Source organism: Castor canadensis, chromosome 15 (assembly GCF_047511655.1).
Source record: "Castor canadensis chromosome 15, mCasCan1.hap1v2, whole genome shotgun sequence".
In the NCBI taxonomy this organism is placed as follows: Eukaryota; Metazoa; Chordata; class Mammalia; order Rodentia; family Castoridae; genus Castor; species Castor canadensis.
This window is the reverse complement of record NC_133400.1, coordinates 70,415,301-70,442,599: the sequence shown is the minus strand read 5'-3', so window position 1 is coordinate 70,442,599 and position 27,299 is coordinate 70,415,301. Positions and strand designations below refer to the sequence as shown.

Here is a 27,299-nt window from a genome sequence, read left to right as displayed (position 1 = left end):
ACTTCTCAATGTTTAATGATGCAATTTAAGCTATACTTAAGAGCACCAATTCCAGAACAGAACAACTCTCAAAAAAGATGAAGTAAACTACTTCTCCCCTTTCCTGTAAGAGTGCATTTGGTCATCGACCACAGTTTATTATGTACTAGTACCTAACTAAATCAAGTGAACTAATAAGAAGTTTCTTAAGTGTCTACTGTGTGTTAAAATGGTAAATGATATTGAAAAGTAAAATAATGGCCCCTGCCTTCAAGGAGCTCAAATGGTTCTGATAATCAGTTGTATCAGTGACGTTTTGTACACAACACAATGAGAACAATGTTCACGAAGGAATGCTAATACTTCAGCTGAGTCCCTTCTGCACGAGACTACAGCAGAGTTCTGTAACCTCTCTGTTCCTTGTCTTCTCAAGTAAAGTAGGTTCACAGCAATCCCTATAACTTATGGCCATTGAGACAGCTACTGAAGCTATCAAATAATGTATGAGAAAACACTTGTAAACACCAGATAAACTCTGGTTCTCTCACATTAAGGACTGTGATCAGGTTAACACTTGATTTTCAATTTTCCTCACCTGTGACATGGGATAATTTCTACCATGCAAAGCTATTGTGGTGATTTAATGAGATACAACTAAAATAATACATACACAGTTAGTGCCCATTCTCTCCACCATGGGAACAGTTCTCTCGTAAGATTTTAGTCTATAAAATAGTGTTATTTTCTTGGATTGCTTGAAGATTTTCTTCATTTGTGAAGACTAAAAAGTTCAGATTCATTTCCCCAGGTTTCTCAGCATTCCTATTTTTATATGCTTGGAGGAACAGTGGTACAGATATACCGATCTCCTGAATATATGACATAAGGTACTTCTAGGGTACACCTCCTTGGTCCCTAAAATATTTTATAATCCAGTCTTTCCTAGACCAAAATCCTTTACTTCCCTGCCACACCATATATTCACATCCAACTGAAATTATATAGAAGACACTGCTTTCCCTAACACCTTTATAGGCATGGATGATGGACCCCTTTCTAAAATAATGTTTTTTAAGTCAAATATGAATACAACCCAGATCTATTTCTCCTCTAAGAAGAACCAGGGCTCCTTGTAAACACCAGTAAGTTTACTGGTGTAAACACCAGTAAGTAAAATCCGGTAAGCTCATAGTAAAGAAGTGCTCAAACAGGAAGGAGGACACAGAGCCAGCCTGGAAAGTCTCCTACTAACAAAATTTCAGACACTATAACATCAGAAAGAAAAAGAATAATGACTATTATAATAACTATTATAATGACTATGTAATACTGAATAAGTAAAAATCCACAGGTCCACAGTGATATTCACAAAACAGAAAAAAAAATTGCCATCACTGGATTATTCCACCGATCCTTTACTCTAAAAGTTGGTTAAGGGGAAAAAGTATATGCCCGTCTTCTTAAAAGAGCTGAACTCCATTCTACTGACCAAAGAGAGCTCTCTTTCTTCTTTAAAACAAAAGTAGGCCAATTAATAAATGCAGAAGGATGACAGATACCTAGCCAGTTACCAAAGCATCACCTCACAAATTACTTGGTAACTGGAAAGGGAAACATATGACTTTCTGATGGAGAGCTCTCACAGTTGCAGCCATAACTAGTGATCAAACGGGAGCAACTGGCCATTCTGTACTTTCTGATGTGATGCATAAAACTATTCAGCCTCACCTGTATAGTATTATCGCCAAAAGACAGTCAAACCTTTAAACCTAACTTTCAGTTTCATGAAAATGAGTGCACAATTTCACATGAAAACAAGACAAGGGAAGAAGTGAGAAACTCGTGTAGTCTCTTCAAAGTGTCTGAAATAGGAAACCCGCTAATTTGTACAATTTAAGGCACACTAATGAAAACCATTATTTTATAGAATTAACATATGCTAATGGAAAAAGATTCTAAAATGAGAATTTGGCTAGCACTGCAAAGAAAATGTTCTAGTCTAAGATAAACCAAAGAGATAAACCAAACAGAAGCAATGTGAGAGTCTAGAGCACAGCCTCATTTAAAAACAGGGAAAAGCTGTAAGGCAGGACAATCAGAGTTTAGATTATGGATGGAAATTAAATGGAATTGAGGCATTAATGCTAATTTCTTAGTGTGATGAATGTATTATGATTGTGCAAGAGAATCCCCTATTATAAGAAGCATGCTGAAGTATTTAGGATGAAACATTACCTCTGCATTCACATTAAATGTGTACACATACATATACAGTTATCTGACTGAAGTCTATACACAATACAAACAGGCATTGGTTGTATTTTTTTTTTGAGGTACTGGGGTTTGAACCCAAGGCAGGTACTCTACCATTTGAGCTACTCTAACAGCCCAATTACTATATTCTTAACTTTCCTATACTTCGAAAATTTTCATGAGAAGTTGAAAGAAAAAAGGACAACAACATATCTGCATATAATTCATACCTACAAAGTACTTACACACAGACAATATTTTGTTTTGTACACTTTTAATCTTGGCTTGTTATGAACATTAGGAATAAGACAAAGGTAATCAAAAGGCACCATGAATAAAACACTGCCTGCCTTTTTATAATCCTGCCTGGCACTAAGAGCATGGCTGAAATAGGACTCCTCCATCTGAACCTTGTTGGACCAAAGGCAACACAGCAGATGGCTCAACACAAAAGCAGAAAGGCTGACAAAGTGGAAGACCTAGAGAATATCTGGGACTTATGCTAATTAGACACACATAAAATATACTTGTATATACAACCACATTAGACATCCCTGTAATTGTGAAGGTATTCTTTTACTTCTGCTTAACTTTTCAGATAACTGCAATTTTGACAACCATATAAATAGCCATGTCAATAACCACAAAAACCAAATATGAACAAGAAAACCAACACTTTTTTTTGGAGATGGGGGCTGGTCTTGAATTCGCCATAATCCTGTCTCAGCCTCCTGAGTGCTGGGATTACAGGCTAATGCCAACGCTCCGGGCTCCAATACTTCTTAAAGTTAATTTCTATTGTTATTAACAATTCTCTTAAAAATGAGTTTCAATCACAAAAGCACACATTTTACTCATATAAATAAATCCCTCTCATTACCTTATAATCTTGAGCAGATTTTTAAAGTATCTGAACCATAATTTCCTTTTTCTTTTTTTTCTCTTATTGGTGGTACTGGGGTTTGAACTCAAGGCCTTGCACCTGCTACCCAGGCACTCTACCACTCGAGCCACGCCCCTAGCCCTTTTTGTTTTAGTTATGTTTTGAGTAGGGGCTCAGGTTTGTGCCTGGGCAGTCTGAACTGCAATCCCAGCTAGGGTGATAGGCAAGCGACACCATGCCCAGTATTTATTGTTCAAGATGGACAGAAGGGGGGTCTCACAACTCTTTGGCCCAGCTGGCCTCAAAATGCTATCCTGTGTTCTCCGTGTACTAGGATTACAAGTGTGAACCACCACTCCATAATTTATATCTTCAGAGCAAGAAATCCAGAGTGTGGAAGTCTGCAGCAAAGTGAATGCAGTTTTTTTTAATCACAGTACATGAGAAAAATAAAAGGACAGAAATGTTAATAGCCTTCAAAAAGCCAACACCGAGCCACATACTGGCGGCTCATGCCTAGCTACTTGGGAGACTAAGATCAGGAGGATCATGAGACCAGTCCAGGCAAATACTTTGAGAAGGCCCATCCCTAAAATCATCAGAGAAAAACAGACTGGATGTGTGGTGCAAGTGGTAGAGTGCCTACTTTGCAAGCATGAAGCCCTGAGTTCAAACCCCAGCCCTACCAAAAAAAAAAAAAAAAAAAGAAAAAACCGGAAAATCATAGGTGTAGATACACGTCGATAATCCTAATTACTCAAGAGGTCTAGATCAGGAAGATCGTGGTTAGAGGCCCACTGGGACACAGATTTTTAGAGACCCCATCTCAACAAACAAGTCACACATGGTGGTGCGCACTGTATCCCAGCTATGCAGAAGGCGTAAGTAGGAGGCTCAAGGTCTGAGGCCACCCTGAAAAATACTTAAAAGGGCTGGGGGCATGGCTCAAGTGGCAGAACACTCGCCAAACAAGCACAAGGTCCAAGTTCAAACCCAGCACACACAAAAAAAAACAAAAACACAACTTAACAAAAAATCCAAAACCACTAGTTTTTCAAACAAGCAAAAAAACTGAGCCCATTGGGGAAAACTGAACACACACTGGGCATTAAATTAATATTGAGCAAACTATGCATATTATGTTTTTATTTATCTATTTTGGTGGTACTGGGATTTGAACTGAGACTTCACACTTGCTACACAGGCATTCTACCACTTGAGCCATTCTGCCAGCACTTTTTTTGTGTTGGTATTTTCGAGATAGGGTCTCAAGAACTATTTGCCCAGGCTGGCTTCAAACCACGATCCTCCTGATCTCTGCCTCCTGAATAGCTAGGATTACAGGTGTGAGCCACAGGCACCCAGCTGTTTTTATTTTATTTTTAAAAAGTCTGTACATCAGAAGTACATGCTGAAGGTGAAATAATACCTAGGATTATTTTTAAATACACCAGATACACTCATATGTTACTTATACAACTACAGATTAAGTTTAAACAAATGATAATTATGTTTACATCCAATAAATTTTAATAGTAAAGAATTATTATATGCTAGTGCTTTTCAAAACTCAAAGCAATTCACCTCAAAAGGAGCTGGAAGAGGCAGTGGCAGACTTGTTATTTTTGCAGATCTCTCTTTTTCCACAAGCAGTGCTTGCTTTCAAGCTTGTACATGCCTTAAAAACATGAGATGTCATCAATTAGTCTCGCAGAGTTAAAAACATAAAAGCCATTGACTGAAGATGTCCTCCAGTCTGATCCCACCAGCTCAGTATGCCGTTTAATAAAGTCAGTATGTGTGAGCATGTTTACCAACTGAAAGAGGCATCTCTAAAGACACAAAGCTCCAGGGAGGAGACCCGCTCAACAAACAGCTACTGTTCATTAGAACAGTTACAGCATAGAAATGTTGATAAAGATGGACAATTGCATAGAAGGACCGCTGCACACCACTAACAGACTTCTAATTTTTAAAACATGCATAAAATATTAAAGACTTCCTCAAAGTCTACAACCTCATTTAGTATTCTTAATCACATAGATTTTGTTTCTTTTACATCAGGAACAGATATTAGGAGGTACGTGCTCTGAACTGGTCACAGAAGCTCAGACCACAACTGGAAGAGGAAGCTCACTTTGCAAGTAAGTGAGCCATTCACCCACTGCATTATTTTTAAACCCAGCTTTAACAAATGCAACGGATATACTACATGACTTTTATCTAATATCTGCGTTCACAGCATCCTGTGTGCCCTCTATTCCAGCTCTCTTACTTTCAGTAGAAAATAAGGCAAAAATTATTACCAGGTTTTCTGTTTCATTAATATTTCCTTTTGATTTTTTTGTACTTTCAGGGCTTCCTTATGTCTCACTTCTGCTTTTCTTTTCCTTTCTGCTGCCCGCCGTGCCAGAGCATCCAAATCAGGTTCCTAAAAGTAAACACCACTTAAGATGCTACTGAAACAAGATGAATAGAAATGCATCTATTTGGCATCAGAATAGAAGTGACTTTTCGATTTTGTCACTGCTCCTGCCACACTACTACAGTATTTCCCAAAGCATGGCAATGGTACCACAACATGCCATATCAGGAGGGACAAGCAGAAACAATTTAAAATTAATGTAGTCATTTAACTTACTACAAAAACCTAAATAAAAGATAATTCTAAATACTTAGGACAAGAGTTAACTAATAAAAGAATCCACTTAAATTAAAATGCCAAATACATAGTAACACGCATGGCTCCCCAGCTAGGGAAGTATCATACAGATGCCACTTAAATGACTGAGGTTCAGGACTGGAGGCACGGCTCAAGTGGTACAGCACCTGCCTAGCAAGCATGAGCACCAGGCCCTGTGTTCTATACACAGTATTAACTTAAAATGACTGAGGTCTAGGGGGAAAAAACTGCACTAAAGCACAAAGTTAGAGGTGGCATGCATAAAGCCAGAAAAATTTGATGTCAGAACTTAGGGCTATTACTGAAAGCACAGATTAAAACCAGGGGCAAAGACACAGGCTGCCCCCCCACTCCCTCCATACCCAGCAGAAACTATTTTGCCCTTATTTCTAATTTTGTTGAAGAGAGAGTATAAGCAATAATAGGAAGGAACAAGGGTTTTTGCTGGTTGAGATAAGGATAGCTATACAGGCAGTTGACTTGCATTGCTTTCCTGTGCATGTGTGTTACCTTCTAGGTTAATTCTTTTTGATCTAACCTTTTCTCTAGTTCCTGGTCCCCTTCTCCTATTGGCCTCAGTTGCTTTTAAGGTATCTGCTTTAGTTTCTCTGCGTTGAGGGCAACAAATGCTAGCTAATTTCCAAAAGGTAATTTTAACCCAGACATGGTGATACACACTTTAGTCCCAGTGCTCCAGGAAGGAGAAACTCCAGTTGGAGGCCAACCTAGATTACACAGCAAGTTCTAGGTCAGTGCAGTGTCTCTGTCTCTACCTACCTATCCATCTCTCTAGAGAGACCCTGTCTCCAAAAAATAATAATAGTAATTATAGGCATAGTTAACACTTACTTATATGAACATTCCTACAGGCTGGTTGGAAAATAATATAAGGAACTCCTGGCAAAAATCTATCACTCAGGGTTTTGTTTGGTTACATAAATTCTAAAACACTTAATGAAGCCCTTCCATATCACATTTTTTTTTAAATTACCTTTCTCAGTAAAATTCTACCTTAGTTGAAGGGGCACAAAATACTGTGAAATTCTTTTGGTGCAGTGTCTCAGTTTGGTGTTGGTGTTAGTGTAAGTTTTGAAATAAGTATGGAAGGGGAAGCCTCCAACATGCTAGAAATGAAGGACACAGCACTGTGCCCTGAACCACTGTCACTTCTAAGTGAAGCAGGTGAGAATTCAGCTATGTGATGTCACAGTACACCAAGACTGCTCCAGTTGTTCTAATGGCCACACCAAGCCTGATCCTCCCTTTAATCAGATTCTACTACCTCTTGTAGGCTTAGAATTCTGAAGAGTATAAATAACCCCTTCTTTCTTCAGCAAGGACATTTAATATCTCTTCATTCATATACAAATGAATTCCAGTCTCCCATTTTTAAAGTGAGGAGAATGTTTTCTTTGACCCAATATCTCTCCCAACCTAACCTACAGCTACCAACTAAACTCTTTCCCAAAGCATTTTTTGTTGGTGGTGGTGAAGGGAGGAAGGGAGGTAAATGGGGTTTGAATTCGGGGCCTCACACACTTGCTAGACAGGCACACTACCACTTGAGCCACACCCTAGCCCTTTTTGCTTTAGGTGTTTTTAAATAGGGTCTCTCATTTTTGCCAGGGCTGGCCTGGACTGCAATCCTGATTTCTACCTCCTGAGCAGCTGGGATTACAGCTGTGAACTACTAAGCCTGGCTTTCCTGAAGTTTTTGATGGATTCTCTACACATGTAGTCTCCATTTTCTTAACTCCTGCTCAGTAACCCACTGCACTTTTTCTCATCATGCTGCCAAAATATGCCTCCCCACGGCTGCCAATGACATTCCTGTGGCAAGGACAAGGAGCTTTGCTGAATTTTCCTCCTGACTTGCTTGCATCTGTCTCTCACCACTGCACTCTTCTCTCTGTGGCTCTGGTGTGGTTTTTTTCTGCTTGTCTGGCCCTTCCTCCATTCCCTTAAACTCATCCTACTCTTCTCTGCCATTAAAACGTGAGTGGTGCCCAAGGTGCATCCCCACAGACTGTAGCCTGGCTCACTCTTATCCCCCTCCGTGGCAGGCTCACTTATATACCAGAGGCCTCAGAGCCATGCCTCCACCCCAGACCTCTTTTCTAGGCTCAAGACCAATCTACCCACCTACTTACTGTGTAACAGGTACTTAGAAACTGCTTTTGCAGTTTGGCCTGCAAATGTCCAAAAGGTAGCTGAAAGCAGGATAAAAACTCAGCATCTCTGCCTCCATTTTGTATCTATCCTTTGCTCTGAGCCACTGTCTTCTGAGATCATCTTGGATTCCAGAAAGACAGAACTGATAGATAAGTATCTTGTGGAAAGATTTGAAACTACCCCTCAGTCAACAATGGCTTTCTCATGGTGACAAATCGCACCTGACCAATCTTGAGAAAATGTGCAACTGGATCACACCTGTGAGCAGGACTCTTTAATAATTATGGACGCCTCTCTCCCCCTGCTCCAATTCTTCCTCTATTTAAACCTAAAGCTCACATCTATACACAGAAGATGGAGTGAAATGCTCATTTTGCCTCTTTCTAGGGGTGCCCACACCACATCATAAATCTCCTTTTTCTGCCCGTTAGCATTATTCTTATCTTTATTTGACTTACCAGGGCAAATCATTGGATTCTCCAGAACATACTGGAAATCTGGGCTCTGGCCTAGAACTCTAGTTACAACTGAAGATGTTCATTTGGATGTCTCAAAAGCAACACATATTGAGACATATATCTCTCCACTCAATTTGATTATCTCCTCCACTGTTCACCCAAGTACCTGGAAGCACCATCCCAGTGTACAAACCAGAACATGGCTCCCTCACACCACACATTCAGTGCATCTCTAAAGCAAGGTGACCACCTAAACCTCTCTCAAACACATACACTCCTCTGCTTATATCATCTTCTAACTGGCTAAGAGCTCCTACCAAGAGCTGCTGCCAATCCCAGGGCTGCAGTTCAAGACATAGCTTGCAGGCCTTGGTTCCTCTCAACAGTTGGCAGCAGCCAACAGCTTGGTTTGCTCCTCTACCATAAATCACAATGAAGGAAATAACTTGAGGCTTGATTCCAGCCTGCTTTACCAAGACCTCTGATGTGCTCCTCCTGATGCTGTATCTTGTTTTGGGGTAAATCTTAGAAACTGGTTTCAACTTTCCTGTGACCTATATTCTTTACTTACATATAATCTCTGTGACTAGCAATAAGTTTTCTTTTTATCTCTATGTAATATAAATGTGTTTGTTTATATATATCCTAAAAAGCATTATCACATTTATATACATATGTGTTCGTTAACATTTATGGGGTACTTTTTTGCCTGGCAGGATACTAAAGGTTTTACATGCATGTTTTCAGTTTATTCTTATCACAGGATTTTAGGAAGATTCTACCATCATTCCCATTTTTAAGTGAGGAAACTGAAGGTCAGTTGGAAAATGACAGAGCCAGCACACACCTTAGCTGACCATTAGATTCACCTGGGAATTATCTTAAAAAAATATGCACCCCAAAAACTGCTCAGGCAAGGCAAATTGTGAAGCTGTTACCCTGAATACTGTCTAAGTGATCTAACTGAATTTCGAATACTCCCCCCATCACCTTTGTCTCTGAGGACAGAATGCCTGCAAGCCAGAAGTACCTCTTCAGGTGGGCTAGCAGAAACTGGCTGGACCTAAAGAGAGCTGCCAGAGTGACTGGCAGACAACCTCCAATTTCATTATGATCCCATCTGCAAGCTAAATGGCATACCCTCACTGCCATGACAGCTAATAATTGCCACAGCCAAGACTGCAAGAACCATAAAAGAAGAAAAAGACTAAATTCATGGAACATATCCACCCATTCTAAGACACAAACATTTCCCCCTTTATTAGCTATTTCTCCCCCTCATTTCTCTTCCTCTAGACCCCTCTCCTCCCACCAAGGGTTGAAAAGTAGTATTGCAGTTTTTCTCCCACTTCTTCAAGAATAAAAATCTCCTTCACTGCTCAATTGGTGCTTGGTCCCCCGTCTGGGGGCAAAACTTAGTAACAAAGCCCCTCAGGGATCCACTGCACAGCCAGAAGCACTGCTGGGGTTTATTAGCCTCTGGCAGGGTACCTCACCTGGCCACACTACCTGTAACACTGCCCAGTCCTGCTTCAGTCTACCCAGATACTAGCTATGCTCTACTGACAAAATTCATTCCATCCATCCGGCCCTGGCCCAGCTGTGCTACAGAGGCAGCAGTGGATTTTTCAATGATATTTAATAAACCCGTGATAGGACCTGTTGCATTTAATTACTAATTTAGAGTCCTTGAACAATAAAATGATCTTATTTCTGTTCTGCATAGGACACATATTTTTGAAGAGTGTGCCAATTTGTTTTAGAAATTATTTCTGTGACTGTGGCTCCATCTGCATGGGCTAAGACAGGAAGCCCCAGAGGCACAATGGTTTCTCATTATAATTCAATCTAATAATAACAACAAACCACAAAGCCTACTGTGACACATGGATAGTACAGGTAGAAATTTGGCTCCTTCCTCATTAGGAAAGAGAGGGAGAAGTCTTTTTCTGACAGAGTGTTTGCCTTGCAGATATGCTAATTCAGAATACTGAGCCAGAGTGGTTTCCAAATGATTTTTGGCCTCGAGTTAACATTTTTTAGACAAATAATTTTAGCAATACAGATACTGGTTTTAAGTAAGCAAAACCATTGACTCAGCATCAGAGAACTGCTAGATAATTAACATTTTAATACACCATACTGTTCAAGAAATTTTAGTAGCATTTTTAAAGTTCTATTACAATCCTGCCTTTCTGTACAGAACATTTTAAGCAGTATGTCACCTGTTCTTAATACCTGTACAAAGTTGTGATAAACTCCAGTGACTGCATTTAATTCAGTGAAGTGACTCCTTGAGGTATGTTAAGCTAAATGTACTAGTGATGAATGGAGTTTGAACTGTGGTGTTCTGTTGGGGTCTTAGTTCGTATCTCCCTACACATATTCTGTCTCCTTTTTCACTATCAGACCTTCTTAATAATCTGTTACGAGCTGGGAAACTAGACAATACAGTACATTTGTAAAGGGGATTCAGAGCAAAGGCCTAACTGCTACTCACTGGGTATGTGTATGTGTATAAGCTCTGTGAATAGATGGATTATAGTATAAGAATGAGCGTGTGTGTGTTGGCTTGATGAGAGGGGAAGAACCAGGTTCTTATTTGAACAAGTACCAAATGGCATAAAACTGATCCAGTTAAGAGCATTCCCAAGAGTCAGCAGAAGCCCCCAGCTCAAAGCCAGGGTCAGGGTTAGTCACTGAGGACACTGGATAGGTCACTGACAGAAGTAATTTTGTTTTTTCTGACTGCAAAAGTAATAGACATAATTATTTAAATATTACACGATACAAAGATACACAAGTTAAAAGCAGCCAGGCATGGTGGTGCATGACTGTAATAGCAGCCCTCACGGCTGATGCAAGAGGATTGTAAGTTAGAGGCCAACTTGGGCCACATAACAAGACCCTGCCTTAAAAAAAAAGTTATAAAGCAGAAAGTCCTCCATAATAATGGCCATTCACTCCACTCAACAATACTGCTGCTCTGAACTCTTACAACAGATTTTTCCAATTCCAGTCATTGGCGTTTCCCTTGATGTACTCACTCCTTCTAATCACATATGCTGTACACAAACACTGAATCATTTCTACCTTCTATTCTTCAGTGACACATTCTTACTTTGGATTCCTTTTCATATTAATACTCATAACTCATTTATGCCACATATAATATGCCTTTCTATGGACGTACCATAATTTAGCCAATCTCCTACTGAAGAGTTATTATAAACAATACTGTCATGAAATCCCTAGGGATAGATTCTTGGAGTGGAAGTACTAGGTCAAAGGACAGTGAAGAAACTGAAACATTTGCCTTCTGATTACACTGAACCAATTTAGGAGACTCAGTTTTCCTTTTAAAACTTGTTTTCATCTAACGCAGTACCAATGCAATAATATGCAGGCCTACTCAGAATAGGTGGATCAGAGCACATGCAGCAGGACTTCTTCAGAGCCAAAGGAAAAGCCCAGAGGCTGAGGTCCCAGCCACTTTGCTAGGCTGAAAGGAAATTACTAATTGCAGAAACCATGGTTCTGTTTTATTTGTTTTTATAACCAATACTGTAGGTCATATTTTTCCTGTATATTTTCCAAGCTGTTATAGCTAGAAGATGATGTGGGTTAGAGTTTTTTCTTTAAATTGAACCTGAAATAGCAAAGGCTTGAGGTACTTTCTAAAAACTTAGAATACGTAAGTTTTAAAGGCTGAATGTTGTAAAGTATATGTGCTGCCCAAGCACAATTTAGGACATACACCCTAAGAGCTGGGCTCTTAAGTTACAAAATTTGGCTCAGGTCATGACACTTGAGGGCTGGGTGACCCTGGGCAAATACTCAATAATGTTAAACACACCTTCCTAAAATGATCCTGTGAAAATCACTGATTAAATGAGATGGTGAGTGAGAAAATGCACTCTGTAAATGATAAGGCACTGCAAGGGTTAACACTAAAGAATTTACATTGGGCTGTGTACAGTTCCCAAGGCTCTGTGTGCATTAACTCACTCAATGTCACACCTACTGTGAAAGAGCTAAGATTATTAATGCCTTCTGACAAATAAGGAAAGGAGGCCCTATACATCGCATAGTCCCAAGGCGCCAAAGTCTTTAAGCAGCTGGGCCAAGATGTGAAGGAAGCCAGGGCAACTTGACTGCAAAGTCAGACTCTTATCTTCTCTGATCAGCCACCTTATGAGTGGCAGGGGAATTATCTGTCCCCCACCCCAGCCTGTTTCTTCATTTCCACGTTGGGGGGGGGGGTCAACTCAGATGCTGTCAGAAGGATTCATCTCCCTAACCTTGATTTTCTACTGTGTGATTTCTGTTAGGTGAAGAATAAGTGAACTTTGGATAATTGCCACCTTACTGGAGTTCAGAAAAAGCAAATTTGAGAAATGTTAAAGGACTGAGTCTATGCAAGTGTTCTGCTATTTTTATTCATTTACCTAATCTGGTTCTGGTCAGGGACTCAGGGATTAAGGTTGACCAAAGTTCTTCTTGGACAAAACATTTCCTTGTAAAGGTCCCTAAAAGGACTCATTCATTGAAACCAACCTGAGACATTTGCCACTGTTCAACAAACCCAAGGGAAAATTCCTGAATAAAATGTTAATTTACAATTTATCACAACAACCTGCTGCTTAGAACAAACACCCTCAATGCACATGTCTCCCCCAAAAGCTCCTTTCAATAGAAAATCATTGTAAAAATGAAGTAAGACTCTATAGAAAGCTGAGCTGAATTGAAGGTGAACATCACACACACTAAACATTAACAAAGGAGGACCAGTTGTCTCATCTCAGGGACAGTAAGGAAGGGGGAGAAGCTAGCATGCAAAACATACTCAAATTAGCATAAATCAAGTGATTTTTTTTTTCAGTCTCACTAATTAAGGTAGTGACTGTGGTTTTCTTCAGTACAAAATTTGACGTAATTTCAAAGATTACAAATAAACGAAAACAAGTATTATTTTAATGTGCTTTTAGACAGAAATTTTTATAAGGCCCCTCATGCTAGCTAGACAATAAAATGTGTCATTATTTTTTAGAAATAAACAGAAAGATAAAAAACACAAGAAAGGTAAATAGTTGTCTTACAACTTAAGTACATGTTAAAAGGTTTATTTTCTGTTTTTTGTTTGTTTGCTTGCTTCTGTGGTGCTGGGGATCAAATCCAAGTGCTAAGCACTTTACTGCTGAGCTAAACTCCCCACCCAAGACTACTTTCTCCTGAATGGTAAAGTTCTCTTCTATCTTTAGCTCAAGTGAAAGAAAGAAAGCAAAGATAAGAAAATAAAGAAAAACAAAAGTAGAAAAAAATAAAACAAAATGAAAACAAACAGATCCTTGTTTTCTCCCTAATGGAGTGAAAATTACAGGAAGCCCCTACTCCTGGTCTATTAAGTATAAACCAGAGCTAACTAAATGTAAACACACACCAGCACTCTAAAGTTAACGCTTCTTGACTTTTTAAGTTACATGCATGATACCTGCCATTTTCTGATTACCCTATGTGCCAAGTACCTTACTACTTACTCACATTTAGTCCTATCAAATGTCTATGAGTGAAATCCTATCACAAAACTAGTCCAAAATCACACCATTAGTCAAGTATGATCAAGTCAGGTATGATCTAGTTCTAAGCCTAATGCTTTTTTCAACACCAACCTGACTACTTAAAATTGTGACTAAGTATCTTATGAAAAGGCTAACTCATCCTGGGGAACAACTAGGTTAGATGGAAAGAAGATTCCAGAGAGCAGGAGTGCCACAAACTAAAAAGAAATGCAAAATAGTTTTTAAGAGAACAGGCCGTGAAACCAGGTTTTCTGAGTTTAAATCCTGACTCCCCAGTTTTGCAATTTGGTGACCTGTGGCAATTACAGGCTGACGGTTCCTGGGTATCTATCCTAGGACTGTTATGAGAACTGAGTTAAAATTCACCCAAGACTGGGCTAGGGACGTCGCTCAATGGTTGAGCACTTGCCTAGCATCCATGAGGCCCTGGGTTTCAATCCCTAACACTGCAAAACAAAAATTCACCCTAACCATGCATAACCTACAGAAATTTTTTAATCTGTGTTTACTATGAAGAAAAATATCTGAAGAAAATGAAGAGTGACTTGATTCAGACCCCTCAGGCCCAGTTAAATGCATTAGGACATAAATGTAATAGAAGTAATAGAAAACAAATAGGATGAGCTGCCCAGAATGGCATCCTGAATGAGAGTAAGTGGCTCAGCTCTGGAACATGGGAGTTTCTTACTGGCCCCTGGTTAGTGCAGTCTAGGTAGGAGCATCTCAGACAACTAAGACTACCAGGATGATTTTAGAAAAAAAGACCAAAGGGAGAGGAACATGGCACCATGGCAAGAAAAGAAAGAAAGAAGACAGAAAAGAAAGAGAGAGAGGAAGGAAGGAAGGGGGGAGAGAGAGAGAGAGAGAGAGAGAAAATAAAACTTCACTCTTCAAAGTACCAAGTGGAAGCAAAAGAAAACTACTTGGCCTTTCACTGGGCGTGAGAAAATAAAGGCAGGCCACCAGGCTCTGAGTCAGAGATGATTCTAGAATAACACAGAAAGGGACACCTGGAAGGCACTGGCACAGCAAACCTGCATCAAGCTAAGCAACAGAAGACTGGAGCTGGGATTCATTGCAACTGGAAAGGATAATGCAAAACACCCACTTAAACATTAAGTGCACCTTTGAACCATCAAACAGCATGGAGATGTAGCTTCCACAGAAGAGAAAGTAAGAAAAGATCAAGAAGAAGAATGCTATCCTGTACAGGCAACATTCTCTTCTTTTACACTTGAACTCAAGAATGCAACTCAAGAACAATCCTTGACTGGGTTACAGCAGAAGCAGCCTGTTCCACAGCTGTGTGGCTGCCCTCCCTGTCTTCAGCAGGGCGCTCATCCTGCACCCCAGATGAAGCCTCTAAGCAGAGTAGTGTTGGCATGAGACATGTAGCTGACTTAGGGTTGCCAGATAGTCAATCAATTCAGCTGGATGTATTATTTGGAAATATACAAATTTACACTTAGTCATGACTTGATCAAATTTGGCTTAAAATGTTACAGGCTATCATTCTGATTTAGTAAATAATGACACGTTTTCATATCAGTCAGAGTTCAAGTAAGATTTTGAAATTAGAATTGAGACTCATTTGCATGTGTATTCAGAGTAATAGTTAAAAATTAGTCTCCATCCACATGCAGCTTAGGTTTGACAGGCAAAGCCGCCAAGAGAAAGCATCTGTTTTTGCAATTTGAAAGCCTTTAAAACAAAAACAAAAGACAGAGAGAGAGAGAGAGAAGTTTACATCACTATTTTTTAGATGAGACTGCTTATTTACAAATGAGTCTCTGAGGAAAGAGGGTGATTTTCCTCATGAGTTGATCGTCAAGGACTGGAAAAGGTGACCTGGACCCTACTTTCCACTCACCAGAGTTTCTGTGAGGTGTGGGTTTTGTGTCATTCAAATCACACTCCAGCCATCAAATTGAAGATATACAGGATATACAGTCACCAAAAAGCTACCTGTGTTAAGTCAGAGGCATAAAAATATCACAGCAGCTTCACATCATCGTAACAAACAAGAGGGGCCAGTGAGGAAGACTGAGGCCAGTCCAGAAGGCCTTCTTTTCTAGAGCTACTTCCAAGAGAGTTCACCAGTGCCAGATTCTACAAGCCCACCTCCACCACTTACTAAGCCACACAGCACCAGTCTTCACCAAACTTTCATCTGGCCAAATAGCAAGGCAAGAATCCTTCTACATTATCACACACTCCTACATACAAACAAAGGGTGCAGCTTAATGCAGAGTTCTTTAAAAAATGAAGTGGCTTAAGTGAAAATGTCTGGAATTGATATCCAGGTTGAATAATTACTATTTGAAACAGTTGGGACCAGAAGTATTTCAGATTTAAGGGTTTTATGGATTTGGGGAATTTTGCACAGACTTTCTCTGTTGAGTACACCTAATCTGAAAGTCCAAAATCCAAAAGCTTTTTTTTGCTCAGATTTTGGAACATTTTGGATTTTCAGATTAGGTATGTTCAGCCTGTACATGAATATGCTTCTACTTCTATATTTATAGAAGAGAAACATTCATAGGAAAAGCAAAGCAAACAAAGGCATAGATCTCAAATTAACAACAATAAAAAATTAGGAATAGGAGATCAAGATTTTTCATATAGAGAAAACAAAACTGGATAAGGAACAAGCCACTTACAAGGCCAAAAGAGCACATTTTGAACTGTGCTTAATAAAATATCACAGCTATATTTACTTTATCCTTTAATCAGAAAATTTATCTAGAAATTTGTAGTCTTTCAACCTATTTCCTAATGTGAGTAAAGTAAGGACAATCACAATCCTTTATCAATTACCTGAAAGTGTCAAAACCTAAAGTATTACATGCACATACATATAAACACACACACACACCCATACTGGGGATTTAACCTAGGACCTCTCAGCGCTTAGTATGCAAAAACTGGTTGACCAGCTTTTCTGCAGTCTCAAGCAAGGGCATACTTCTGTCTTGTTTTCTCCAGTTTCTCCCTCTTAGTCAGAAAGAGCAGAGTAGGCTCCCTTGAAAAGATGTAATAAGCAACCCAGGACAGTTGCTATACCTCTGCATTCCTCTATCCCCAACTGTAGGCACATATAGGTACAAGGTGAGTATGGGCCAAGTTCAAAAACTTACCACCTAGACTATAAAGGAAAGTTTCCTATTTCCCTGCTTGCTCTCAGCCAGGAATGTTCGCAAGCCCTGATAAAAAGAGAGCATTTAGCAATTCTGTTACATCAACTCTCAGCCCTTCATTAAAATTGAGGCTAAATGATTCAACTTCTACCTCACAACACAAATTCTATTTTACACTCAGCAGCCTCAAGCTTTACTGATGATTTTCCATAAAGAAGATATACTCCAAAAAGCCATGGTTTTAGAGCTGTTTTAGACTGCCTGGAAATGTATTAGCTGAATGTCACACAGCATCTTGCTGAATGTTTTTTGGAAACAGCTGATGAGCAAGGAGAACAGACTGCTAGAGAGGTGAGCTATTGTTAGTAGCTTCTTCTTCATTCTCCTAGCTCTGTCCATGCAGAGAATTGTTGTAGTAAAAACTCTTACAACTCACCAAAGCATAGCAGACTCAGCTCTGATAGCTGGCTTCTTCATTATTATGGGGCATGAGAGCTAAAAATAAATTAAAAGATGCAGGTCTAATTTCCTCAAATGCCTAAGAGAAGTCACAAAAGGCAAACACCAGAGAAAGCAGCATACCCAAAAAGCATCCAGTATTTATAAGCACTGACTTTAACTTTTTTCTGCATCAAAGTAAAGAAAAACACACTCAAACATTTTAGATGAAACTGGCCACCATCAACTTTTCCTTCTTCCTATAGACATAATTTCATACTGTCAACAGTTCTATTAGTGACCCCCTTTTACTGATGAAAAAACTGAGGCATTGCCCACAGTGACAGAATAAGTGGCAGAGCCATGATCTGAGCCACCCTGCTCTGCAGAATGAAAACGCCATTATCACCACCTGCCAAGATGACTGATAAACCAACCCTATAAGAGATCAAAGCAGTACAGAGTTTAACAAAGACTGATATTCCAAGTGCTTCCCTACACATGTCCTCGTCACCCCTGCAATTAGCTCAGGCCATGTGACTGGTTCAGATCAATGACTGTGAGGAAAAGTGATGTGACTCACTTCTCAGTAAGGAAGTTAACTGTGCCTCTGCCATTTCTCTTCTGCTGAAGTGTCCCTAGATACAGCGGCCATGAGATAGAGGAGGGACACCTAACCTGCATAGGACTCTGCTTAAGCAAGACATAAACTTGATTTGTATTGAGCCCTAAGACTTGAAGGTTAATGGGTTATAGAAGCCAGCATGAGTGACCCTAATTAATGCATGAAGTTTCCTTCCTGCTTGAAGTACTTAAAAGCTGAACTTTTTCTCTCCCGCTTTCCTAGAGTTTGACTGTACTGCCACCTGTGTGAAGAATTTATTTTGCTCTCAGAGGCCACACAAAGTCAGAGGTGGAATATCCCCCAGGTAAACAAGGCCACATAAGCAGGCGGTTCAGGGCCCTCCCTCGGGCTGTGCCCCATTTGAACACATCTGTTAAGAGCTGTGTATGTTTGAAATCAGACAGTAAGAGTCACTTAAGCCAATGCCACAAAGCCTTACATAAAGAAAAGGACCAGTGGGCAATAGGGAATCTTGTCCTTGGTTCTGTGGCATCTTCACCAACATTTTCCCAGGAAAGACTATTACCACCAGACCCGGAAAATTAAGAGATAACTAGGTAACCACATGGCTGGGTTGTTTCTCCAAATCCATGACTTGCTTTATGACTCTTCCCCAAAATGAGATTCCCATTTCTTCCCAGTCTAAAGGATTCCCATTTTAAATAAGGAATGTTATGTGCCTAGCTGTGTACCATACAACAGAACCCATAGACGGTCAGCTTCATTAAAGTGATGGCAGCCAAAGACAGAAGTAATGCCCACACAAAGCCTCATGTGATCACACCTGAGTATTGTGAGCCTCCAAGGCATGCCACCTGACATTGATCAGCATTCCTTTTTCGCCACAAATGCCATTTTTTTCCTTCCTTTGAAAACCAGCCGCCAAGATGATTGTTTAACACTGGCAAAAAAAAAAGCTTCCACTTCTTCTTCCAAACATACAATACACCAACACCACATCAAAAAATAGGCCCTTTCCAGCCAGGAGTGGCAGAAATAAGGAGGATTTTTGTTTAAGGCCAAAAATTAGTGATCCCTCATCTCAACACAAGCCAGGCATAGCTGTGTGTGTCTGTCATCCCAGCTACATGGGAGGTATAAGTAGGAGGACTGCTGACTCCCAGGCAAAAAAAAAAAAAATCTAAAAAATAACTAAAACAAAAAAAGTTGGGGTATGGCTCAAGTGGTAAAGCACCTGCCTAGTAAGTGCAAGGCCTTGAGTTCAAATCCCAATACTGAGAAAAAAAAACCAAGATGCCCCATTTTAAAAACATTGCTCTTTTTATAAATAAGAGAAGCTATTTGTGGTAAGTGACTCAATAAAAGGCTGCACTGTCATCTGCCCGGCCCACAGGATGGCTGACTGAGCACCCACACTTGAGAGGTTTGAAAGGGGGCTGGCCTACCATGTTATCTGGAAGTGGACAGTTCTGATTCTTCTGTGGGGCTCCATGCTCCCTGAGCCCCTACTCAGGCTTCTTAGGAGGAAATAGAAGTCAGCAGACCTGACTTCTTGGTGTTGCTTGCATTTTTTGTCTCCTCATCTCGTCTTTTTTTTCCCCCCGTTTTCTTCTCCCTTCTTTAATGGAATCTCTGCATCCTTCAGAGCTGTGTCAGTCTCCAGGCCTGATGTGGCAAGACTTTGGCTGTACGACCCAAGCTATACCATACCAGCTGTATCTGTCAAATCCCTCCTTCCAATCAGACTGCCACTCTCTTCATAGTCCCTTTTAACATATGGACATCCTGGGGCTACCACTTCAAAGTTCAGTTCCAATCTCACCTGCACTACGAAAATTTCTTCTGACAATGACTGAATCACTCCCTTCTACCATGGAGTAGAAGGCATGCTGCAAAAGTCTTATTATGAGATATAACATGAAGTCCTATTCTAGGGCAAACTGCCTCTCAGAGCCTCCCTCCTAGTATTCATGCTCTTGGGTAATCCCCTCTCCTGACTATGGATAGGACCTGTGACTTGCTTCTAATCAACAGAATATGGCCCAGGTGACATTACTTCCGTGATAAGGTCACCCAAGACAGTGACTTCCAGCTTGCCAGAAGACTCTCTTGTTGGTTTTCATGAAGTAAGCAAATAACTGTTAGTCTCTAGCCAACAGTAGCAAGAAACTGTGGCCTTCAGTACAGTAACCTGTAAGAAACTGAATCCTTCCAAAGCCCTCGATGCATAAGTGAGTTTGGAAGGTTATCTTTTCCCAGGCAAGCTTTCAGATGAGATTCCAGCCACAACAGTCACACTGAGAGAGACTGTATAGCAAGCACAGGACCCAGCTAAGCCAGGCCTAGACTCATGCCCCATGTGTATTGTTTTAAACTGAGAAATTTGTGGTAATTTATTACACAACAATAGAAAACTAACACAGAAGCAATGTGTTTAAAAGGCTAGAAATCTCTGCTAAAAGATGAAATTCAGTAAGCCTACCCTCTGACAGAGGCTCAACAGCAGAGAGGAGGTGACAAAGTCAAGTTCAACTTCTGCTGGCTCTGCTTCGTCCCTTTATGAAGGGGAAGAGTGGGCCGTGTGCCTTGTAAATATTCTAAATATTTAGAGTAAATATTGAGTCCAGTCTTCACAAGTAGGTGGATTACTGTTTCCAAATATCTTCTTCCTCCCTATAATAGGGTTCTAACTGCCAACCTGTTACAGGCCATGCTGCACATCCAGTGGGAGTTCACTTCACCTCTCCACCTTTGGCCATGTGGCACCTGGGTGGCACCCTTATGATGGAGGAAGCAAGATATCCTCCCCATCTTTGCAGGACCTGCAAGTCTGGTCAATCTCTCCTACACTCCTGCTCTCCCCATTACAATAGCACATCTTAGACCCAAAAAGAGCAGTTCCCTCTCTGGGCCCTAAAATAAGACACCTGGAGCAAGTGCTGCCCTCTTGCTGCTATGATGTGACATGAGCAAGAAATAAAGGTCTGTTACTGTAAGCAGGTGAGATACTGGTGGTGTTACACACAAAGCCATTCCAGATAAACAGTTATCAGGTCTCAGCTTGAATATACCAGAGCTAGTACCACATTCCCAGCTTTTAAGGAATCACACTGCATCATTATAAAATGTTTCTTAATACTGAACACTTGCATCCCACTATATTTCAGCCTTGGACCTCCTTTTACCCTCAGGTATTACATAAAACAGATCTAACTCCATAATATTTGTAGACAAACACCATGAAATCTTTAAATAATCTCCAGGCTAAGCATTCCAGGTTCCTTCATCTGTTTAGGTAGTCTATAGTCTGTCAACATCCATTTAAACATATTCATCTCTTCCCTCAATACACTCTCAATGTTGTCAAAAACCTTAAAATGTCGTGCTAAAACTGCAAAAATACTTCAGCCATGACCTAACCAAGACTACAATTTTCCCCCCAAGGAGAGGTAGAATTAGATTATGATTTGGGAGGAAAATAGTCTACCCAATCCCCAAGACTTTTTATCCCGTAAGACTTCAGGCCTCCTATATGTATATAATTGCAGACATTTCACATGCATCACTACTAAATCTTCCCAACACACCAAGATCACTTAAACTCTCATTCAACATTATAACTATCCCTCCTGGTTCTGTGGTGCTTCAGATTTGGGAAATATATGTATCGTCCTCCCCAATGAAATCATTTAACAGGTGATGGTCAAGTTAGAAAACAAAAAGTTGAAAGATATTTGTCCAAGTTGAAGTGGTGCCAACCATTTCAACCAACTCAGAAGCCCCCCACCAGTAATACTACCAACCAACTTCACGATTTTCTCCACAAGTTCTGTCTTCCCCAACTCCAACAACATTAAACAAATTAGCTTTGACTTGTAATGTCAATGTCACTGGAACTCAGTAGAAAGGCAAATTCTTGCCCCAATCCAGGCCTCTGGCTTAGAAACAAGCCTCCGGTGACTCCAAAGCTGTCCAGGTGAACAAGCAGAACTAAAGAGCACTCTGGTTGTCCTGTCTGGCAGTGCCCTCAAAACCAAGTAGTACGCCTTTGCTGACTTCTACTGAAATCAGGTCTACTCTTGGAGAACAATTCTGTTTCCTACATGTCCATAAGCTATCTATTCCATCAACCTTACGCACTCTACCTCAAAGCAAGTCACAATAACCAGCCCACGGGGCACAGCAGCACAGGAAAATGAGGACATGATTTGCCTTTATCTTGTGCTCCTTCTTTCCCATTGCTTATGATTTCTCAAAGTTTATCTACAATGCTTCTATGAACACATGTGCTACTTTCCTTAGCCTCTGGGTCTGTACAAGAAAAGAATCTCTCCGGTTTTTGCCCTTATCTGTGCTCAAGCTGGTGAGCAAGCAGATCAGGAGCAGAGGTCCATCCACATCCTCTTCCACTTACCAAGCATGCCTCTGATTCGGTCCTACTTATACTGTGAAACTCTAATTTTTACTGTTTTCTTTGTCCTCAGCATCGTGTAAGGCTAAGCTGGTTCTAGGCTTTTGACATTCTTTAATTAGTGTTTCTCATCTATAGTTTCTTCCTCCTCAGGAGACAAGACAGGTTGATATTTTTTTTCTTCTTTTGCTTCTCTGTACCATTTAAGCTGAATGTAAGGATTACAGATTACTCTTTCACATAGGAGCAGGATATTTCTATCAATGTTTTTTTACCTTATATGTTTCAAGGTGATTTTCAACTTGTTTCCTATACTGTCTTTCTTACCTCTGGGAATCATCTGAAAATCAGTTAAAATTAGGATTTTTTTTTAGAATTACATTTTTCTGTTCCCAGCTCTGTCCTTCTTCAACCTCTTATTACTCTGCCAAGACCGTTGTTCTGTTCACAGGTATTGTTTCCCAGCTGTCTACAGTCCCTTCATACCCAGTGTGTGTGGCCAGCACCTGGTGTGCAACTGCTCACCCTGGATACCCAGACAGCAGCTGTGGTGGCAGCATGCTGTCACCACACCTGGCTAAGCACAGTGGCCTCTCCCACAGAGAACCTAAAAAGGGTAGTGCAGACTTTCAACCTTCCTTGTTCTGACCTGGGCTCACCAAACAGAGCTCATGGCACACAACTGGAGAGGAGGGCACGGCCCCAGTCAACACTCAGGAGGGATCAGTGGCTGGTAGACTGCCATCAGGAGGCTGGCCCCACAAGGTGGCTGGCCCAGGTCCCATGCTCTCCCCTATCAGCAGCCTGAGAACTCCTGGGTGTGATGCCTAGTCTAGCAGACCTTGGGAAGAAAAAGCAGACTTCTTAATGTAGTTGGGTTCTGTGCCTAGGAAAACGTTGTACACACAGAAAATCTGATTTCTACGTTCATCTCCGGGTCTGGGTCAAAGAAAAAGATTCTTTACGTTTGTTTTTTTTCAGAACCAGAAAACAAAAACAAGAATTAAGAAGGGTAATGGAAGGAAAATTGTAAGTGGAGCCATTAATAATGAGCAATCTGATTTATTTTCATCAACTTCTACTCTAAGCCTCTGCTTAGCCCATCCTCAACACATTCCAGTAAAGCTAGGAATTTTTATCTCTTCTCTATTCAGACATCAAATTTCCCTCAACCCACTGTTTCCCACTGTATCACTCTGCTAATTTTGAGTGATAAATATTTCAGATGGAGAAAAGAAGATGCCTTTACTTGAAATCAGCCATATCCCACAAAAATCACTATGGGAAATTCAAATTTGATCCTTCTCCTGGCAAAACACATTTTTGCTGTAGCTGCTAGAGAAGGAGATTGGCAGGGGATGTTTCGTGTGGGAATAACAGAGTGTTCTGGGAGCTTCTGGCTGATTCCAGGGTTCCAAAAATCATCTCCTAATCAATAGTGATTTAAGTAGACAGATAATCATCACTATCACAAACAAATCCATCTAAGCCTCCTCTCTCATGTGAGCAAATCTTTACACAGGCCTCTCCACTCACCTCTGCCCTTCAGCTCCCTGACTCCCCTCTGACAAACTTGGAGGTCAGAGGCCAAGGCACTCTGCATAAAATTACACAACAAACAGAAACTGCACTGTCTCGTGGGCACGGGCCCTGTCAGCTGCCGCACCTCCATTCTGGATGACTCTCCACACTCTTCAGAGCACAGCTGATTTGATTTCAGACAGATTTCCACAAAGTACACATTCAAAAGACTCCTATTTTCCCTACCACCCTGTTGTTCTCTCAAAAGAAATAAAGTGCAAAGCGAAATAACAGATCAATGCAACAGCAGCATACCTACAGTTAAAAAGAAACACACAACAGCCTAGGAGTTCATGCTAGGGATTCCACAGCAACTGTCTGATAGCCGTAACTGTAATACCAAACATTCCTTCCGAATGTTTTCAAACTCGAAAAGAAGGAGGAAAAACCAAGTAGGGGGCAGCAGCACCACAGGACTCCCTCATTTTCATGTGCTTATAGCTCTCCTCATCAAAAATATCTCTTTTTTTTCCCTTTATTGTTGTGCTGGGTGGAGGTACACTGTGGCATTTACAATGTATCAACTATGTCATACTTGAATTCGCCCCTTCCTCTCCTCCCCTTTATCCCCCCTCCCCTGATTCCTGGAACAGTTTCAATAGGTATTATTTGTGCAGTTACATGCATGCATGTGTACACATTTTTTGCACCAAAAACTACCACTACTACTTTAACCCTATTGCACCATTAGTATTCCTACACCCAATTTTCTAACAAATAGTGAATAACTCTGGAAATATCCACCGATAGCTCTTTCATTTGGCGGTGTGGGCACAGATGTCAGGAAAAACTCTTCATTTTCTCAAACAGAAATCTGTTTTCACAACAAAGCGTATTCCTAAACAAGTCTAGGAGGTTCCTTCAAGCCCTCCAATTGTGTGACCACTTAGAAGGCTCCCCACCACGATACAAAGCACCTTCTCTCTCTGTGAACTAATTCTGAGACCAACTTAAATGCCCACAACATCTACTCAAAAGGAAGGGTTGGGGTGAGAAGGAGGTAACCACAGCATCCCTCCAACAAGAGGAAGGAAACCCCTGCACTCCCAGGGAGACTGACAGACCACCTCTCATCCAACCTCAAGAAAAAAGTTTTCAGTATTTCACAAATTCCTACATGCTTCCTCTATAAAACTGTCCACGTCAGATTCATGGTACTAGAAGGGAATATGGCATATAAAAGAAAAGCTAGCCATGTGGCTTAAATCAGACAAGAGGGAGGGAATGAGGCGGCGGGTACCCTATGGCACAGCCTAGAGGCTTTAGTGAGCTCCAACTCCACACATATCCCGTGTAACCATATAACCTCAAGAACAGTTAACCTGACCTTCTGCTTCAATATAATTTTCTCTCTTTTAGAGGCATATAAATCCCAAAACAAAGGTAAACCCCAATTTGGAGGTAGATCTTGGGCACAGCCAGTGTCCCAAGTCTGGAAAAATGCTCCCCCCAAGGTTCTCAACATAATGAATGTAGATTTTCTTCCCCATGTGAGTTGACAGCATAACTGGGATCTGTTAAGGGGGAGTTCAGGTACTCATACCCTGTCAGTACTCCACTGCAGAGTTTTAGCCTTCTGACAGCGACATGCTAACCCTTGAGTTTCAAAGCATCTTTTGTGTGCCAGCTACACAGCAGGCAGGCTAGGATCTGTGATCATACCTCCATCCCCTCACCACCTTATGATACAAATTCAACGGAGGGGCAGAAGGCTTCAGAAGAGGGAGAATAGCCACATGAGGTGGTGCGTGAATGTAATCCCAGCTACTTTGAAAGGGAAAATCAGGAGGATCAAGGTCAGAGGCTAGCCCAGGCAAAACGTAAGTGAGACTCCATCTCAACAAATAAGTCAGGTATGGTATCTCAGATCTGTAATCCTAGCTATGCAAGAGGCATAAGTAGGAGAATCATGTCAGGGTGGCCCTGAGCAAAAATGCAAGACCCTATATGAAAAATAACTAAAGCAAAAGGACTTGAGCGCATGGCTCAAACTGTAGGGCCAGCCTACCTGGGGTAGGGGGTGAGGGGAAGGAGGAGAAAAGAGCAACCCAAGACAGCAGCCCCCTGAAAGAAGTTACACATGGGCATCCCTGGCAGGTAAGGCACCTGGGACAGCAAAGCCCAGTCAGCAGACAGACATGCATCCCACAGCCTTCACAGCACATGAAGCATAACAATCTCACCACTGTGGGGGTGTTTAAATGTGACCTTCACTTCCAAGATGCCTTTCATGCCTTACCCTCAAGCACACTGTTGCATACTGAAAACAGGAACTTTATGAAATTCACGTATAGTTTCAAAAGAGCTGGGTTCCCAAAATCCACCTGTATAACACTTGTTTGCAACTCAAAGTGGATCTCCGCAGCACATCTGCTAGGAGCCTAAGCCATCTGTGAAGGACCTGAGCCCCAGCACTGTGCGTGCCACTTCCACAGAAAGCAATTCTGCAGGTGCTCCTCCAATCCCAGGCCAGACCTAACATGGCTCTCAGCTAAACACCCTCCAGAACGGTTTGGCAACAACTACTATACAAATGTGGTTTGGTTAACCGACACAATAAAAATTAAGTACATGTTTGGCAAGATTTTTTGTCTTTTCCTTTTTGATGGTGGGGAAGGAACCCAGGGTCTCCAGCTTGCTAGGAAAACACTCTATCACTGAGCTACATCCCAGCCCAGGTTCAGTGGTCTTAAAGGAAAAAACATGCATCGAGGGATTACATCTGCAAATTAACTGAACTAGCCACCCTCAGACTGTTTGGGAACAGAAAAATACATAGTGCTTGAAGACCAAAAAAAAAAAAAAAAACCTAATAATTTTGTAAACTTCAAGGAGAATCCCACTTCAAGAGCACTCAGATAAACTTACAGTCTTAGGGGTCTGAGTTACAACTTATATTTAGGGAACTGGATGGCAAATGATTTTTACCGCTGGGAAGTTGGCAATGCCCCAGTCACAACGAGCTGTAGACCCCAGCTTTAGAGTACAGGAAATATAAATGACCCCCTAGTACTGGCCAAATAACAGTGCTCTATGACCATGACAAAACTACCTGCTGAGAGGAAGAGAAAAGGGCAGCAATCCTGAATCTGAATTATGCAAAAGGGCAAATGCTGATAACTTCTGAAAAATGCAGCCT

At 41.0% G+C, this 27,299-nt stretch overlaps 2 protein-coding genes across 2 annotated transcripts in view; one reads left to right on the top strand and one right to left on the bottom strand.

Annotated features, from left to right (window-relative positions):
• LOC109678662 (centrosomal protein of 295 kDa-like) overlaps window positions 1-27,299 on the bottom strand; it is a 381,166-nt gene that overhangs the window by 17,462 nt on the left and 336,405 nt on the right. Inside the window, exons 4-5 of the mRNA XM_074056420.1 lie at window positions 5,422-5,546; window positions 4,700-4,793 (exon numbers count right to left, since the gene is read on the bottom strand). The gene's annotated coding sequence lies outside the window, so the exon portion shown is untranslated. The remainder of the gene's footprint in view (window positions 1-4,699; window positions 4,794-5,421; window positions 5,547-27,299) is intronic.
• The window catches only part of LOC141417501 (neutral amino acid uniporter 4-like), a 126,366-nt gene continuing 117,503 nt past the window's right edge, over window positions 18,437-27,299 (top strand). Inside the window, exon 1 of the mRNA XM_074056439.1 lies at window positions 18,437-18,511. The gene's annotated coding sequence lies outside the window, so the exon portion shown is untranslated. The remainder of the gene's footprint in view (window positions 18,512-27,299) is intronic.